Source organism: Protopterus annectens, chromosome 3.part1 (genome assembly GCF_019279795.1).
Source record: "Protopterus annectens isolate FY-2018-M chromosome 3.part1, PAN1.0, whole genome shotgun sequence".
NCBI classification, from domain to species: domain Eukaryota; kingdom Metazoa; phylum Chordata; order Ceratodontiformes; family Protopteridae; genus Protopterus; species Protopterus annectens.
The window spans coordinates 5,845,270-5,863,906 of NC_056732.1; the positions used below are offsets into that span (position 1 = coordinate 5,845,270).

At 41.5% G+C, this 18,637-nt stretch overlaps 1 protein-coding gene across 3 annotated transcripts in view; it reads left to right on the forward strand.

Moving 5' to 3' along the window:
- LOC122797963 (glycoprotein-N-acetylgalactosamine 3-beta-galactosyltransferase 1-like) overlaps nucleotides 1–18,637 on the forward strand; it is a 240,438-nt gene that overhangs the window by 220,003 nt on the left and 1,798 nt on the right. The gene's annotated exons all lie outside the window — the stretch shown is intronic.

An 18,637-nucleotide genomic window follows, 5' to 3' on the forward strand; every position in this document is an offset into this window, starting at 1 on the left:
CAGTAACTAACTGTAGGACTCTGCCTTCTTCCTAGTACAGTAGTACTGCCACAACCCTGGAAGGCCAATGAGTAATTGAAGGGTCATGTTAGCCTTCCCAAGGAATAGTGTGGATGCATGTGTGTGGTAATATGTTGTATGAAAGGCAGTTACTATGGGTATGGGGCATTGGAAGACATTGTGGTTTACAGAGTGGTAAGAAAGAGGCCTGGGATGTTACGTAAACAACAGAAGGTGACGTGAGTGGTGTAAGCTAGGAGTGGATGTTGGAAGTTTATACCCAGGATAGTAGACCATGTTCCCTTTATGCTGTTGGTGTTAGGTTGCATTGTGAATTTGTTACTGAGCTACACTTATCTGTAATTTCTTTCTTGTACTTAATTTTGCTGGGTAACAGTGGTGTGACTAGAAATGGCATTCCTGTGGTGCCATCTGGGACCTTTTTTCATGTTTGATAAGAGTGCATGCCACTATTACTTGCATTACTCACATATTTGATTACACTTTTGAGGTTCAGTCCCTAACATCACATTTTAGTGGTAGTGTTTCCATTATAACATTTTAGTGTGCTGTGATGCGAGTCAAATCCCATCTGTGCTGCTGCCCATGACAAGAGATCTTAAAAAAGTGTATACACCAAACATTCTGCTAGTGACTTGTTATGCAGCATGCTTAGCATTTGTCTCTGGATGGGTACTTTTCTACTTTCCAGGAGTTATGCTTATGACCAAAGCAAGGACATAAAGGAATGCAGCCATTGTTGATCAGTTCTGTACCTTAGTGCAGATTACAACATTTTTGCTGTCCTAAAGAAATGGTTGCACTTAATTTAGTCTTTCGTCATGATGATCAAAGTAGGCTTATTTCCAAGAGGTTGACTCAGGACAATATTAAGAATGTAGTGATTCTCAATGTTAAGAATATAGTAATTCTCAGTGAACAACTGATAAAATAAAGGTGCTTTTATTGATACTGGGAGTTATTGTCAGCCTTGGTACTGAGAATGCAATTTATGGCATGAAATGTGACTTTCTGCTCTGTGTTGTGAGGAACTATTGGTCTGTCCTATAGTTTATAGGTCGTCTCAGAGGCCTGTATGGGCATGCTTCTGCTGTGGTGAATATAGCTGAGGAGGTATCTTTTTCTAGTAAATCATGTTAATAATTTGAAGGTGGATATATTTCTTAATGGGCAAGCTTTTGCTTTCTGGATTATTTAGAAAACGTCTAAGTATAACAGTTTGGTACATTCATCATGGGATCCGTATAGACTGCTCTCCAGCATATCCGGGAGTGAGTTTTTGAGAGTGGGCTGGAGTACCAGTAATGAGGATCACCTTGTAGTTTGACACAGTGAGGCTATAATTCATGGCATAACTAGGATTACAGCTGTGAAGAGTGATGTTGTGACATTAGTCATTTTCACTGGAAGGTTCCATCATAACACTCAAGGGTTAGGATAATTGTAGCTTACCTTTTATTACTAGGTACTATATTGCCACTGATGTAATCTTAAGGGTGTTACTAGACAATGGTCCAAATAAGGTGTTAAGGAGCTGATTTTACCTCAAGTAAATTTAGGCTTTTTAGGTCTATGGCTTCATTGGCCACCAGGGTTTGGGATTTAACTGATAAACAACCATATAAACACTGCAGTATGTGTAAAAACATTATCAATTAAAATTTTCTAACAAAAACAAAATGTGCAGCAGTAATATCACTGCCAAAGACATCATACCTAAGCACCTTGACAGGGCTTCCTGTTATTTAGTGTTTGTGGATGGTTACTTTTCCACAAAGAAAGGAACTGGAGCTATGATGTCTGGAATAATATAAAGAACAATATTTTGACTTTGTATGTAAATGAAGCCACTAATGGTCAGCATATTTTTTTCCTTTGAAAACAGTATACCTAGGTGTGCTGGGATGTAGCTTTGACCGTCTGGTAAGGAGAATGAATGGCAGGTATGATCAATTACTGATATCCTTCTTGGTCACTGTTGTAGTATTCCTTACTAAAAGGGTATTCTACCAAGGATAAGTGTATGTCCAGTCAGCATACCAAAGCCTTATGTAAGGTACATAAGTGACATATAAGCAGTTAGTCATCAGAATTTCTTTAACGCCGGTCTCAGTGTTACTTTTTTGGAATTCAGTCTGTGAAGTTGTTCATCACATTGTTTCAGCTACAGAGCATACAGCAGATAAGTACCTCTTTGGGGACTTTTCCTTCTTTTTGTGGTGTTGCCATCTTACATTGTCATCCAGAAAGGGGAAATGTGAGTGTGGGAGGAAGATTCCTCATAAGATACACGAAAAGCAACTTTTCTACCTAGGTGCAGACCACAATCACACTCTGTGTGCTATTTGTCAGACTTTTATACACAAAATCCTTCATACCATTTGTCCTTCATTTTTGTTGCCAACCAAGGCATGTATGGCTTCTGAATCCAATCACCCTGAAAGATGAGTTTAGAGACTTCATCTGACTCCACAAACATCTGGTATAGGCTGGACAGCAGAAGAACCTAAGGACCATAAACTTCCTATGACAGGTTCCTCTGTGAGGCACAGTCGAAGGCTGATGCAGCGTTAGTTTCTCTTATGTCCACTGAGTCTGAGCATATAACTGCTACAGATAGGAAGGGAGAACCATGGCTGATTTATATCAAAAGTGCCTAGAGAGATTGCCCAGATTCTGGTTAGGGAAGAGGTTCCTGGTTCCCTCACTGAAGTCAGGCAGGGTTCTGATCCATCTAAACTTTTAGAGCAGAGGTTCCTCTGAAGAAAAACAAAAAGACCAAGCATGTAGCTCTTCCCATGACCAAGAATCCCCATAGAGTGGCAGGATTGCACTCAGGGTTTTTTTAAGGCCCATGTGGCCTTGAAACCCTCCAAGGGGTTATCAGTGCCTTCTGCTGTTCCTTTGTCTTCCGCTCCCTCTAAAAGACTTTGGGAGTCTGACTCTCCTGATGCAAATGTGGACTTGGATTATGTGGAAGAGTTGTTGCATATTCTTTTCAGATCCATTTTCCTCTTGCTTTATGGTCAGAGGAGGAGATACTTTTTTCCCCAAAATCCACTGTTAAGGAGATTTCATTTGGGGACACCATTCTAAAAATGATGGAGCATTTTCAGCAGTCGACTTCCCAAATGTCTGCAGTCCAAATGCGGTGTTATGCCCACTTACTGATGAACTCTCAGGCCTTCTGTACTCCCTCCTGTGTTGAAAGCCCTTGTAGACACTGCTTCTGCTGCTCCCAGCCTTCTGAGTCCAGGCTACCTGCTGCTAAGAAACTGGCAGGTTTTACAGGGTGTTTGAGGCTCAACATTTCCTATTTAAGTATCCCTCCTCTGAATCTGCAGTCATTTCTCTTTCTGTTGATAAACAGTCCAAATTACTGTTTTCTTCCAAACTTCCCTTGTGACAAGGACAGTAGGGCTATAGACAGGTTTGGGGAAAAAGTGTACACCTCAGCCACCCTGGCTTTCAGAGCCATATAATCAGTTCTATGCTGGCTCTTCTGTCTAAACTTGGAGTTATTTTGACTAATTGATTCCAAAGCTAAGACTTCTCCTATCTTTTATTGAGTTCTACTTCTCTGGTGTCTTTTCATTCTATTAACTGCAGCTGCAATGCTGCTTGTACTACTGGCTTAGTTACAGACTCTTCATGTAGATCTTTTAGCCAAGTTGCTGGATGCTGCCTTGGTCACTCAGAATCTGTATGGTTCTACTGCTGCAGAGCTATTTAACATTTTACAGGATAAAGGGAAGTTGTGCAGGACCTCAAATAGACCTCCGTTTCTTCTTTCTTCTCTCCCTAAGTTTCAAAGGAATTATCCTTCTAAATACTCCTTTGTCCATAGGCAGCAGAAACATCCCTTAAGAGTAAGAGATGTCCCAAAATGGTGTTTCCTGATAAACCTACCCAGGAATGTAGAGGTCAAAAGCACACATGGCCAGACAAATCTGCTTCTATTGACATTCACCCTTCCCTGCCCCTCGGCCAGATTACTCTATCCCACCTGGCAGCAGATCACCACGGGTTCTTGGGTTCCTCCTGTAAAACAAAACAGTTACTTCATGGTTTGGAAATCCCACCCACCCTTATCAGAGATTCCTCAATCTCCACATTATCAGTTTCTTAATTTTTCTCCTGTTATTCAAGCCCGAGATACTGGACTTATTGTATCCACAGTACTGCTAGATCTATCTAAAGCCTTCAACACCATCTCCCATATGCACCTTCTCTCTCATCTCGCCAACCTTAATCTCTCCCCTAATACTCTATCCTGGTTCTCCAGATGTTCATCGTGCTACACTGCTACAGTCATTACACTTGGGTTATCCTGCCATCAAGCGGTTCCCCAGTCGGCCTGAGTTCCAAAGTCTTGGTCCGGCATCAGTTGCTGTCGCTTCCTCCCTGACGTCAGTGCGACAGGGGTATATAAGATGCAGCCGACGCCATTTTCTTCAGTCTTTCTTGCCGCGCGGTGCCCGAAGCAAAAGCAGTTTGCAAGTGCCGGTCGGCCGACTTCTGAGATTTTCATTCCAAATCCAGAACCGAAGTCTTCTACAAAGCTAAGTACCCCATTGGGGAAACTTTTTCTTGCCTCAGACCAATGTCAGTAAAAGTTAATAACTGTATTTCTTGTGGGAAGCAAATACCTCTTAAGGATTTCCATTCTTATTGTATCCCATGCCTAGGCCCAGACCACGACGTCACTGGTTGTTGGTTTTGTGCTAGGTTTAACAAGCGCACTACTAAACATCGGTTTGATTTTGCCCGACATTACTTTGGCAGAAAATTTAATTACACCATGCCGTCGGAACTTCCAACGACTACAATTCATAAAAAGCGCAAAGACAAAGGCATCTGAGGCCCAAAACTGACGAAGCCTCTTCTAGGCCAGTCGCCGGTTCTCTGGTTTTCAGCGAGGCACCTTCGCAGCCCCTGGCGACCACCTCTGCAGAACCACAGGCAGCCACCGACTCTCTAGTGGAGATGGCTAGGCCCTCGGACACACAAGTTTTACAGACAACCGAAACCGACCCTGCTGAGGGATCCGGAGTACATGAGCAACCCGCAGCTTCATATGGTGTCTTCAGACCTACTCAGCTAAGCATTAAACCCTCTTCTAAGTCTAAGCCACCTTTAAAATCAAAGAAACAAATACAGTCTCCAGGACAGGCCTCCATGCCTAAGAAACAAATGCTCAAAATGGCCGAAGATCTAATCACTCTGATCAGGGGGTCCCATCCCCCTCCTGATAAAAGGCATAGACAGGATGCAGATTATGACTCATCCGACCAGGTGTCCATTTCCTCAGATTCATCCTCAGACCTAGGTTATTCTTTACCCCCTTATGAGGATTCTGATGCTGAGGAATCAATTCCATCAGCCTCTCCACCAGAGGGCTACTCTTTTGAGGAAACTTTACACACCATGAGGGAGCATTTCCATTGGGAAGGCCAGGATTACTCACCATCCAAGAAAAGGCTCAGAGAATTCCTACTATTGCCTCAACACAGACCCCTTGCTGTTTTGCCAGTGTTAGATATTGTGGATGATGTGTATACTGAATCCAGCTTAAATACTGATTCCTTACCTCCAGCTCCAGTTAAACCAGACAGGTGTTGCAGAGTCCCTGACTCACACAAATTTCTGTATAAAAGCCCAGTGGCAGACCCAGAAACTATTTCTCAAGGACCCAAAGGGGTTAAGGCATCATCAGCAAAGAATCCAGAGCATTAGACAGATGGGGAAAAAAAGTATATACGTCTGCAACTTTAGCAATGAGAGCTTTAAATTGCTAATTTCACATGCTAAAATACCAGCAATTTTTGATGTCTCAGTTGAAACAAAAAATGCTTTCAGATACAGATCATCCTAATTTTAAGGAAATGCAGGATTTATTGCATGCTGCTGAACAAGTGGGAAAACATACTTTGCAATGTGGTTTTGATTCTGTAGAGGCCTCCTGTAGAGCAGCAGTTACAGGCTCTGTCATTAGAAGACATGCATGGTTAAAAGAGCATACGTTACCAGATCATGTTAAAGGTAAACTACTGGATGCACCTTTGCAGCATGATGTTTTATTTGGAATTAAGGCAGAAGAGGTATTAAAGAAAATGGAGGATAAGGCAAAATCTATGCAAACAGTGAAGGATTTCTTACAGGTACAGCCTCCTTGATTTAGCAGAAACTGGCCAACAAAGAATTGGTCCTTTCCAGTTACGGATAGACCACAAAGGGGCAGATACAGACATCTAAGAGGTAGAGGACAGCCGCAAGGTCCTTACAGGCCACGGCAATGGGGTGCATCAGGCCAGAAAGAAGGGGACGACAGGCACCAACCTTACAAAAAACAGTCCCAATGACTTCCCACTACAGCTTCCAAACATCTCTCTCTTGGCAACCCCCTTGGGAGGAAAACTGGCTCTTATCTATCACAGTTGGCATATGATCACCAAAGACAAATGGGTTCTCAATATCGTATCTCAAGGTTACAAGTTCCACTTTCACACTCTGCCAAGGTTAAAAGGAACGCCAAATCTGCCACCAAATCAGTGGGCAGAGGCTCAAAAACAAATTACAGCACTTATGAACATGGGAGCTATTCAAAAGGTACCTCCACAGGAACAAGGACAAGGATTTTACTCGAGACTCTTTCTGCTGCCCAGAAAAGACAAAGCCTGGAGGCCCATTCTGGATCTTTCTTCTATAAACACTTACCTGGATGTTCTGAAATTCAAAATGTTGACATTACAGCAGCTTCTTCCCATGCTGGGCAAGCAAGCTTGGCTTGTGACCTTGGACCTCAAGGAGGCATACCTGCATGTCCCTATCAGACAAAACTGCAGAAGATACCTCAGATTCATATCAGTTCCAATGCACTGTCAATTCTCTACACTGCCCTTTGGCTTATCTACTGCGCCCAGGGTCTTCACAAAGTGCCTAGCACCAGTAATTGCATTTTGCAGACAGAGAGGAATTCAAATTCATCTGTACCTGGACGACTGCCTGATTCAAGCAGAGAGCAAAGACATTCTCCTAAAGTATCTGGCATTTGTAAAAAAGTTATTAGGTTGCCTGGGGTACACAGTAAACAAAAAGAAATCAAAACTAGTACCCCCACAAGAGATAATATTCCTGGGTGCCAGCTTGAACACAATGGCCCAGATGGCTTATCTCATGCCAGACAAGCAAGGACAACTGACTCAATACTTTCAATTGATGACAACAAAGACCCAACTCCCTGCAAGAAAAATTCTGCAGGCCTTGGGGTACATGGCATCTTGGATGCTACTAATTCCATATGCCAGACTGCATATGAGGAAACTACAATGGTACCTAAAGAGTGTATGGTCTCAACACTGTCAGTTTGGAAACAGTTATACCACTAATTCCTTGCCTTCAGAAGGAGTTTCGATGGTGGGCTCAGGCTTGACACCTCAACAAGGGTCAGCCTTTTACTCAACCCATGGCAAGGCAAACACTGACAACAGATGCATCGGATTATGCTTGGGGAGCACACATGGCAGGAAAATGTATTCAGGGCAAGTGGCCCATAGAACAAAGGCATCTTCACATCAACCAAAAAGAGATGCTAGCTGTACAAAATGCCCTTATAGCTTTCAAGGACCTGCTGCATCCAGGACAACTACTACTAAAGACAGACAACACCAGAGTTACGTGATACATAAACAAGCAAGGGGGCACTCACTCCTACCCCCTCTGCAGACAAGCCATGACCTTGTGGAACACAGCCATAAACTATCAAATTCATCCTCAAGCACAATTCCTGCCAGGAGAGAAAAACACACTGGCAAACGACTTAAGCAGAAATATCATGGATCCCCACAAATGGGAATTGAATCCACAAATATTCAGAATGATAACACAAAAATGGTGGAGCCCGGACATAGATCTGTTTGCATCCCCAAGGAATTGCCAGCTACAGAAATTTTGCACAAGGAGTTACCATCCACAAGCATGGAAAGTGGATGCCCTCTCATTCAGCTGGAAAAACCTACAAGTATACGCTTTCCCACCTTTACCTCTTCTTCCAAAAGTACTCATAAAAGCCAGGCAAGAGGAGCCAAATATGATCCTGATTGCACCAGACTGGCCACGCCAGCACTGGTACCCAATCTTAAAAAACTGAGCACAAGGACCACCCTGGATTTTGCCTCAAATACCACATCTGCTGTCTCAGAACAACAATCATATACTCCACAGCCAGCTAAAGGCCTAAAACCTAGCTGCATGGAAGATAACTTAGCCAAACAAGCACTGCCTCTCTCCAAAGCAGTTATGGATGTCATCCTGGAGGCCAGAAGGCCCAGTACCAGGAAAGCCTACTCGGATTCTGTGCCTGGAACCAGGCTCACAGCCTTGACCCTCTTGTGCCAAACATTCCTCAGATACTACAATATTTGACTGAGATGCTGGACAAAGGCCTTTCCTTTTCATCCATAAAAATACATGCCTCTGCCATCTCTGCCCACTAGAACATGGATCCACCAATTTTCTCTCATCCCTTGCTAAAACAGTACCTCAGAGGGGCAAAAAACATAAGACCGCCCCGTAGAGCACCAACTCCAACTTGGGACCTCAACTTTGTTTTGGAAAAATTGACCTTACTTCCTTTTGAGCCAGCTAGCACAGCAGAATTAAAATTTATCTCTTGGAAAACTGCTCTGCTCCTGGCACTAACATCAGCACGAAGAGTTTCAGAATTACAGGCACTAATGGCAGTGGAACCATTCCTTATTTTCCACCAGGACAGGGTGTCTTTAAGAACTAACCCCACTTTTATGCCTAAGGTGGTTTCAAGTGTGCCTCTGAACCAAACTATTCACTTGCCAACTTTTTATCCAAAACCACAGAATAAAGGGGAGAGACTACTGCATTCTTTGGACATTCACAGGCAGTTACGCTTCTACTTGGACAAAACCGAAGCTTTCAGAAAATCTGAGCAATTATTAGTTACATATGCTGCAGGAGTACAGGGAAAAGCCATTTCAAAACAGACTATTTCCAAATGGATAGGACATTGCATACATTTCTACTATACACACCATGGAAAACCTGTGCCTACCAGCATTAGATCTCATTCCACCAGGGCAACAGCCACTTCAACGGGCTACCTCAGAGGAGTACCTACCAAGGATATTTTGGAAGCAGCAACATGGAGCTCTGTGCATACCTTTACCAAGCATTACCACCTGCCTCTATACTCCAAATCCAGAGCTGGCTTCGCCTCTGCAGTGCTGCAGGGCCTTATAGCCACCCCAAATGCATTATAGTACCAGCCACCCTACCTCAGCTTTGGGATTCTACCCAAGTGTAATGACTGCAGCAGTGTAACACGATGAACATAGTACAGTTTTGTACCTACCATAAATGTAGATGTTTGAGTGTAAACACTGCTGCAGTCCAGGTTACCCTCCCTCCTTTCCCTCTTTACTGCTGGTGCGTAACTAGGTTATTTACCCTTTACTACCTATGGGGTGTATTTGCTAGTAACTGAAAGTTGTTGTTTGCTTTTCTTACTTATGTTTTATTAGCAATTTGAATTGCCTACCTAATTGGGGGCACCTGACATCTGGGGCAAGAAAAACTGAAGAAAATGGCGTCGGCTGCATCTTATATACCCCTGTCGCACTGACGTCAGGGAGGAAGCGACAGCAACCGATGCCGGACCAAGACTTTGGAACTCAAGCTGACTGGGGAACTGCCTGACGGCAGGATAACCCAAGTGTAATGACTGCAGCAGTGTATACACACAAACATCTATATTTATGGTAGGTACAAAACTGTACTTTACCTATCTGACAGATCTCAAGCTGTCAGATGGAAGAACTCCACCTCTTCCTTCTTACCTACACCTACTGGCATTCCTCAGGGGTCCATCCTCGGACCCATGCTTTTCAACATCTTTATAAATAACCTTCACACTGTCATCCCTGACACTACAGTCATCCAATACGCTGATGACTCCATCTTAGTCTGTGCCGCCCCCAACATTCCTGAACTACAGACTAAACTCAAAAAGCTTTTTCCACTACAGAGAACTGGATGCACCAAAACCACCTCTCCCTCAACTCCAATAAATCTAAAATATTAATTTTCCTCCCCACCAGGGTTTCCTCCTTTGACAAAAACGCTTTCAATGTCCTAAGCCAAACTAACACTGCTATAAAAGTAGTCCCCTCTCCAAAACTTCTTGGCATTACCATAGACGAACACCTCAAATTCGATCTCCACATACAACAAAACATAAAGAAAACCCACCAAAAGCTAGGTGTGCTATATAGGAATAATCAATTTCTTTCCAACTCCTCTAGGCATACCCTGGCAATTACCTATCTCCTACCCTCTCTTCTATATGGAGCCCCTCTTCTAACCAGTCTGTCTGCTTCCAACACCTCTAAACTTGAAGCTTGCTATAATAAGATCACTAACTTTGCCACTAAATCCAAAACCTCAACTCACCACTGCCTTAGCCTACAATCTCTGAACTGGTTAGAACTCCCTAACCACCTAGACTATCTCCAGCTAACCACCGCTCACAAATTAATATTCTTCCCAGATAAATGCCCAGCCTTAACGAACATCCTTCCCCCATACATCCCAAACAGACCTCTGAGATCTGAACACCAAAACCTAATCTCCATTCACAAACCCAAACGTCCCGCTGGCCAGCTTTTACTCTCCTTCTCTCTAGGTAAAAAATGGAACTCTCTCCCTCCTTCACTTAGGACTAGTCCTAACACTGAATCCTTCAAGAGCCAACTTTTCCTACACCTATCTTCCAAATGGAAATGCTCCTGCTTTCACCCTACATAAATTCTAGGGATTCTCTCCACTAAGCTCTCCATGCTCCTGCTCCACTATACTCTCAAGCTTATTTCTATTCCTCCAAAAATCAGAACTAGCAGACTTTAATTAACTCCAAGTATGTAAATATTGTAAACATCTGAAGTCCATTGAAAAAAAAAAATATTCTGTTTGCGCTGTCTTATGATGTATATTACGTTTTTGCAGTTTCCTGAATGTATGAATCTTACTCTTGTATTTTACCTCTAACATTACGTAACCTTTATTGTATTTTGTAACCTTTATTGTATTGTATTGCTTATGGAGCTTTTCTCCCCGGGCCTCCACTGAAAATGGGCACTTCTTGGCCCAGTGGACTTCCCCGGTAATCAAACTGAAAATAAATGAATAAATAAATATCCAGGGTCATTCAGGGCCTTTCAGCTCAGACAACTGTTCACCCTCTTCCTCCAATCCAGAGAGGCACAGGTTTCTAATCCAAGATGTTCTTGGTACCCAGAAAGGAGAGCTGTTGGAAGTTAATTCTGGACCTCTCCCTTCTCAAAGCTTTTCTGAAAGTCCCCTCTTTCAAAATGCTGTCCCTCCAGTCCCTGTTTCCCTTACTGCTTCTGCAGGCCTACCTGGACTCTCTGGACTTGGAGGATGCTTATGTCTACATTCCTATTCACCTTGTCTTCAGGAAAATTTTATGGTTCGGTTTCTTCTTAACATTACTAGTTCTCTGCTTTGCCTTTTGGTGTTTTTACAGCTCTGAGAGTCTTTACAAAATCTCTGGCTGTAGTCATAGCTTACTGCAGACTCCACGGTATCCACATTTTTCCCAATCTGGATAACCTTCTCATTCAAGCTCCTTCCCAGTAGCTTCTTCTTCAGAGTCTAGATTCATTCTTCTGCTTTGAATTCTGGGGTTCTCCCTCATTGTTGACACTCAATCTGACCCCTTCACAGGATTACGTTTTCCTGGGATGTAGGATTCAGATGGGGTTCTCCCTCATTGTTGACACATAATCTGACCCCTTCACAGGATTACGTTTTCCTGGGATGTAGGATTCAGATGGGGTTCTCCCTCATTGTTGACACATAATCTGACCCCTTCACAGGATTACGTTTTCCTGGGATGTAGGATTCAGATGGGGTTCTCCCTCATTGTTGACACTTAATCTGACCCCTTCACAGGATTACGTTTTCCTGGGATGTAGGATTCAGATGGGGTTCTCCCTCATTGTTGACACATAATCTGACCCCTTCACAGGATTACGTTTTCCTGGGATGTAGGATTCAAATGGGGTTCTCCCTCATTGTTGACACTTAATCTGACCCCTTCACAGGATTACATTTTCCTGGGATGTAGGATTCAGATGGGGTTCTCCCTCATTGTTGACACATAATCTGACCCCTTCACAGGATTACGTTTTCCTGGGATGTAGGATTCAGACCACATAATCTGACCCCTTCACAGGATTACGTTTTCCTGGGATGTAGGATTCAGACCGTGCCTGTGATTGCTTCTCTTCCTTCTCCCAGGGTCACCTTCTGTGGGTTCGGGGGTACATGGCTTCCACCATTCCTATGGTGCTTTTCATCAGACTTCACATGACGAAGCTTCAGTGGTATCTGAAGGTAATTTGGCTTCACCATTGTCTTCCTTTGAAATTCCCCATCTATCTCTTGCTTTTTCTCAAATAGGAATTTCTGTGGTGGATTTGTCAAATATCTCTGAATCCAAGCCTCACACAAGACGAGGGCTCTTTCATTTATCCTCATCTGCTTACCCTGAAATTGACTCTGAACTGTAGCATTTTGATTCCTTTTAGACACCATTTGACTGAGGATGTGCTTCAGGTTTTGAAAGACGGAAAGCCCATTACAAGAAAATCCTCTATGATTAAGTGGAAAAAATGTTCTGTTTGATGCAACAGGTATGAACAGGACCCTGTTTTAATGGGTATTTCTACTGTTCTTTCTTATCTGTGTGAGCTGCACAATTCTGGACTGGCATATCCATCTCTTAAATCTCATTTGACAGCCATTTTTGGTTGTCTGTCTTTGGATATGCCACTTTTTTCTCAACTTTTTGAAAGGCATGCTTCATATTAGGCCCCTGAGAAAGCCCCTTTCTGCCTTCTTGGGACCTGAATTTTTATTTTGGAAAAGTTCTTACACAGACTCAGCCTTCCTTGAACCTGCAGCTTCTTCTACTTCTCAATTTCTGTATTTGTAGTTTTGTTGGTAGCTGTTACCCTGAACTCCAGGTCGCCATGGCTGTTCTCCCTTTTTTGTTTTCTATAGAGTAGAAGTATCTCTCTACACCAGTCCTTTTTTATGCCCAGGGTGGTCAGTGACTTGTTCTTAAATCGGTCCATTCACCTTCCTTCTTCCCCTTGGAATGCTGGTAAAAGGATTCTGCACACCTTATATTTTGAGTAGACATTTCAGATATTATTTGGATAAGACAAAAGATCTAAGGAAATTTGAGCAGTTTTTTGGTTTCTTATCTTTCCAAGAAATTGGGTTTAGCTTTTTCTAAGCAAACAATATCCTCTTGGATTTCTGAGGCCATTTATTTTTGCTATTTTCATGGTAAGCAGCTTTCTTCTTCAGTTCATGCACGTTATACCACTGTGGTGGCTTCTTCTGGTGCTTTTTGCAAGGGTCTGCGTACCAGATCCATTTTGGAAGCTGCTGCTTGTTCTTCTGTACATAGGTTACTAAACATAACAAGCTAGATGAAATATCAAGGGCTGGAGCTGGATTTGCCGTGGCCATGCTTCATGTTTTTTTTTTTTTTTGTAGAGCTCTATAGTTGCTTCCTCTTCCCATCGTCTATAGTAGCTTTTGTACTCTCCCTTTAGTAAGGAGTATGTACCGGTGAGAACGAAGGACCTAGTACAGTTGTGTAACAACTTTTCGTAAAAGTAGATGTCCTGTTTTCACTGTTGTAGCATTCCGTTCCTCCCTCCCTCCTTCCCCCTTCTTTGTTTCTTTTTTCTTACGCTGAAGCTGAAGGGTCCTTCATTCTCTGGTTTCTGGATGTACATGTTGTTCTTTTCTGGTTTTGTTGTGTTGCTCTGGTTATCCTGGGGCAATTCAGTTTTCAGGATTAAGTGCTCATTTGTCACTTATGTTCTGGATGTAGGACATGTATCTGATGTACGGTGCTTGGAAGGGCCTAAAACTTTAGTAAGCTGCCCAGATGAAAATCTATCCTTGGTAGGAATTCTCTTTAGTAAAGAATATTACAACAGTCAAAAGTAAGACTTCTACTGTTCTTACACAGCTGTATTTTATGGAACTTTGCGTCAGTGGGACTTTTCTAAATTGAAAAGTAGGTTTTGTGAGTAAGTGCTTTTGAAGTAATTTGTAATTGTTTTGTTTTTTGGGTTGGCTGTGTGCTTTATATAAAACGTGTTTTACTTGAAAGTTTTTTTTATGTTTGTTGTCTTTGTGATATTTGTTTTATTTATTTCACTTTTGTTTACTGGGGTAGTCCAGTCAGGTAGATAAGTCCCTTTTCAACGGAGTCCCAGAGAGAAAATCTCAGAGAGTGCAAAACATATATATTTATAAAAATACTGTGGTAACATAACTGCAGAATTAATGTAACAATAAAAGTACATTAATAGGTGTAGCTGAAGTAGAAGAGAATGACAGTGGGGAAAAAACAGAGGAAAGAAAAATAAAAGTTAGTAAAAAAGCTAAGAAAGACGAAATTAAAGAACTGGAAATAGTGTTGAATAATTTAATAAAGTGGCATTATTACATATAAGATGAAAATTTGTTTTTAAAAGTGCTTCAGCTGGTTTCTCTTTATGCCATTTTCTGAGAGTAATAAGAGTGTGGAGGACAGTACTACAGTAAAACCAGGCATGGATTTTAGTAAAAGTATGGTGGACAGTACTACAAGTAAAACCAGGCATGGATTTTAGGTGACTTAAAAAAAAAAAAACACGTAGGTCTGAGTAATGGTAGAAAGCTGATGGATAGTTTAAGAGGAAGGAAAAAGACACTTGAGACTTTAGGCCCATTTCATAAAATTGTTTGCTTAGCCATAGGAGGTACTTGTGGCTAAAAGAATACCAGTGCTAAGGCGGTGCCTGTTGAGATTTCAAGCTCTGAACATAAGGTTCTTGGAATAGCAGAACTAAAAGTGCAAACATCGAAGCAATGTATGCTAAATCTGAGGTTGGTGCATCTTGAAGTAACCTGCTATTCTGTGGTACAGCAATTTCGAGAGTTAGTTTGGGTAAGTAGCAGGAATGTGAGAAGTGCAAGGTGGGCTTAAATGGTTTAAAGATAAAACTGCGGATTTTGGCAGTGGATTTAAAATTTTGAAATTTGCTGGAGATTTGTTTGGCTTCAGTGTCAGTTTACTTTCTAAAGTATCAGGGTTCCCATGATTGTGTCATGGTTCCAGTACAAAGCTGGCCATGCTGAGATAAACGGCAGCTTAGTGTAGTGTGTTTTGAGTTCCCATATACAGATTAAGTGTTTGCAGTAAAGGGCACTGTAAAGGTCATAGTTTTGTTGCTGTAGTTGCACTGAACAGCTAAAATGATCACAGTAATTGTCTTGATAACCTGTCGTTCATAGTAAATATATAGTGCATAGAGCACTGTTATTACACTCTGATACCAGGTAAATGACACCCTGGTTCAATGCTACTATGGTGTGAGACACAATTTTGAAGCTTAGAAGTGCTTAACAATTGTTAAGCAGGCCTCTATGCGGTGTTAATATTGTGTCTGGTACTAATCATTAAGAGCTCTCAGTACTGACCAGTGAATAACAGCAGCAGAAAATGAAACGGGGTAATTACAACTCAGTTTCTGCATGCTGTCTACAACATCACACTCACTAAAAAGGTATTTGGGAACTAGACGCTTCCCTTACAGTGAACAGACAAAGATGTAAAGCGGTTCCTAACTGCATTACTGGTTTTCAAAGCTAGCACAACATGTAGCAGACAGCTGCATGCACTGCGAAGAACTATAATCAGATCTCCAGTGGTGCCTTAATATTATGTGTTCTCTGCATAAATGCCAAGGTTCACCTGTCAATTTTCTTCTTGACATCCATATCTTGAGCACATGATAAGCAAGTCAAACCTGATCATAATCCTCTGTGAAACCTACCATGCTGTCTGCCAGTCGGCTCATAAAGCTCTCCACCTGTCCAGTAGCATTCATGTATCAAGTTGTCATGACAGTAGCTTACTGCTTGAGGACAGGTTTTGCTAAGTTGCAGTTGTGCTAAGGCTGCTAATTATTTAGGAAGGCTCCCAACTTTATAAGCAGTAAAATATTAACTTAGCTGCTCACGAGATGCAGACTTCAAACTGCTGTCTGTTCTGACGCCTATTCTACATTAACACTTGAGGATCAATTGTCTTAGCCTGTTAATCCCTGCTAATGTGTTGGTGTACGCCATTATGCCAAGCGATCAACTGCCTGTTGCATTTTTTTTATTTATTTTATTTTACATTTGTTAACTGGGAAAGACCGACTGGACACAAGTTCTTTTTTCAGCAGAGGCCCAGGGAGAAAAGCTCCAATAAAAGAACAAGTTCAGAAATGCAAAATACAAGTTAAATATACATAAGCATGTAAGAAAGAAAGAAAGAACACGAGATTCACAAATATGTATGGAAAAGCAGCAGTGTCAGTTGCAGACTAAACAGAAGTTAACAAACCTATAGGAGGTATCTAGTTTGATAGCAAAATAAGAGATACATAACTAATACAGTTCTTAGAAACATGACTGTACATCATGCTGAGTAAATTACAATTCAGCAATACTGAAGGCTATTACCCTATAGATGTAGCTGATGCTAACAATGGGATATTTTGTTTTATTTCATTTTTAGGCCAATAATTTTCAGAGAGACTAAGGAGGGTCTATCCAGGAGTGTTTCCGGAAAATAGCTAGGTGTCTACTAAGGAGACCTTAGGAGCTTTTTAAATTGTGTAATAGAGCTGTTTTAGGTTATTAAGGTTGGAAGATTTTAGGAATGTAGTTTGAAAAGAGTGAATTCCCAGCATGGTTGTTGGCTTTGGTGGTATCTAGAAGGTGTAGGTTTAGGTGCATGGGGGTTTATCAGGTTGGAGGAGAATTTTGTGTGCAAAGGTTAACTCAAAGTGTAGAAGCTGAGCAAGTTCAAACCAATTCAGTTGTTTGAGATGTACAGCGATGTGACCTATAGGAAGCATCAGTTGCAAACTGTGGTATTTTATTATAGCAAGATTTTATAAAAAGGTTCTGCTGCCGTCCAAAGGCCCAACTCCAGAAAAAGAAAACTTAATATTAGGAAAAAACAGGATAGGACCACCATGAAATAAAACATAAAACAAAGTCTATTGCATATAAATAAGCGCTTTCACGTGCTGCCAAGGCATGCTTCCTCAGATTTCACCAAATAATTCAGACTTCCTGCTATATATACACTCCATACTAACTCAGTTGAATAAAATTAGACGCACCTTATAGCGTAATTAATCGCCCATTAAGTAATCACTATTTCATCACATCAATGTAAAACTTAGTTAGCTTCACTAAATAAAAGCTAATAGAACTATCTAAAAAGTAAATATAGACATAACCAACTATATATTACATAGCCATTGCTAATAAAACCTTTAGCGTTAAGAATATTAAATGTGAAAGTAGGTATAGATGGTAACCTTCCCATTCACTAGGTATACCATATAACATAGAAATTATGTACAATACATAATATTATTATTATTTATTAACATTATAACAAAATTCCAATTTGAGTCTGTTTTGCGGAGGTTGGTTAATATTGGGGAGGTGTAGGAGGGTTGATAACAGGTATGTGCGGGCTTTAGAAGTTTGTGTGTTTCTTGTCAGAAATTATTTCTGTATAGAAGACCTAGTTTCTTGTGGACCTTTTTGATGGTTTGGGCTATGTGTATATTCAATTTCAGGTTAATGTCGATTCCTACCCCAAGTTTAGTGTGTGTTATTGGGGGTAATCATATTTTTATTTTTAGACAAGATGGTAAATGGCCTCTGTGAAGCTGAGGGAGGATCTTGTTGGGATAAAGAGAAGGAGCTTAGTTTTGTTGGGATTCAAAATGAGTTGAAAGTTAGTGAGCCATGACAAATTGGAAGGAATTTTGAAAAATGGTATGGAGGTCTTGTAGTGTGGGGGCTGCATATATTAGGGTGGAGTCATCCACATGTTGTACTGCAGAGGCGTGTGGTGTGGAGGTACTGAGCTGGTTGGTGAATATAGAGAAACATAGAGGTCCAAGAATGGAACCTTGTGGAGCCCCTAAGAGAACTGGGAGCAGAGGGGGAGAGTTGGTTTTGCCACTGGACAGCTTGCAGACGTTCTGCTAGGTAGCTTTTAATTGCCTTTTTTGCAAACCCTCACCCCCTTAGGAGACGGTTTTAATAAATTACTCTCTCTCTCTCTCTCCATTTGTACTCGCTGCCATGAATTCACACTCACAACATGCACAAATTTTTGTGCATGGTTTGAATAAAGTTTATTCCTTAAAGTTAGAGTTTCTTGAAGTATTTGAAAGCCTAAATTGTGCCATTTACCTTTTTTCTGTATGTCCTTTTTGTGCATCTGTTGTAAGTGTTGTGTTTGCTTTTCTCAGAGCTAGCATTATCTTGAAACCTGTAAAGATGTTGGTGGAAAGGCTGTCTTATAAGCATAAGGGTCTTTGCTTCCTATTAGACTACTATTGGATTTTGGGTAACGGACTGTGGCACAGATGGATTGCTTGTGAGGATAAGCTCAAGCAGCCGGTCGTCAGCC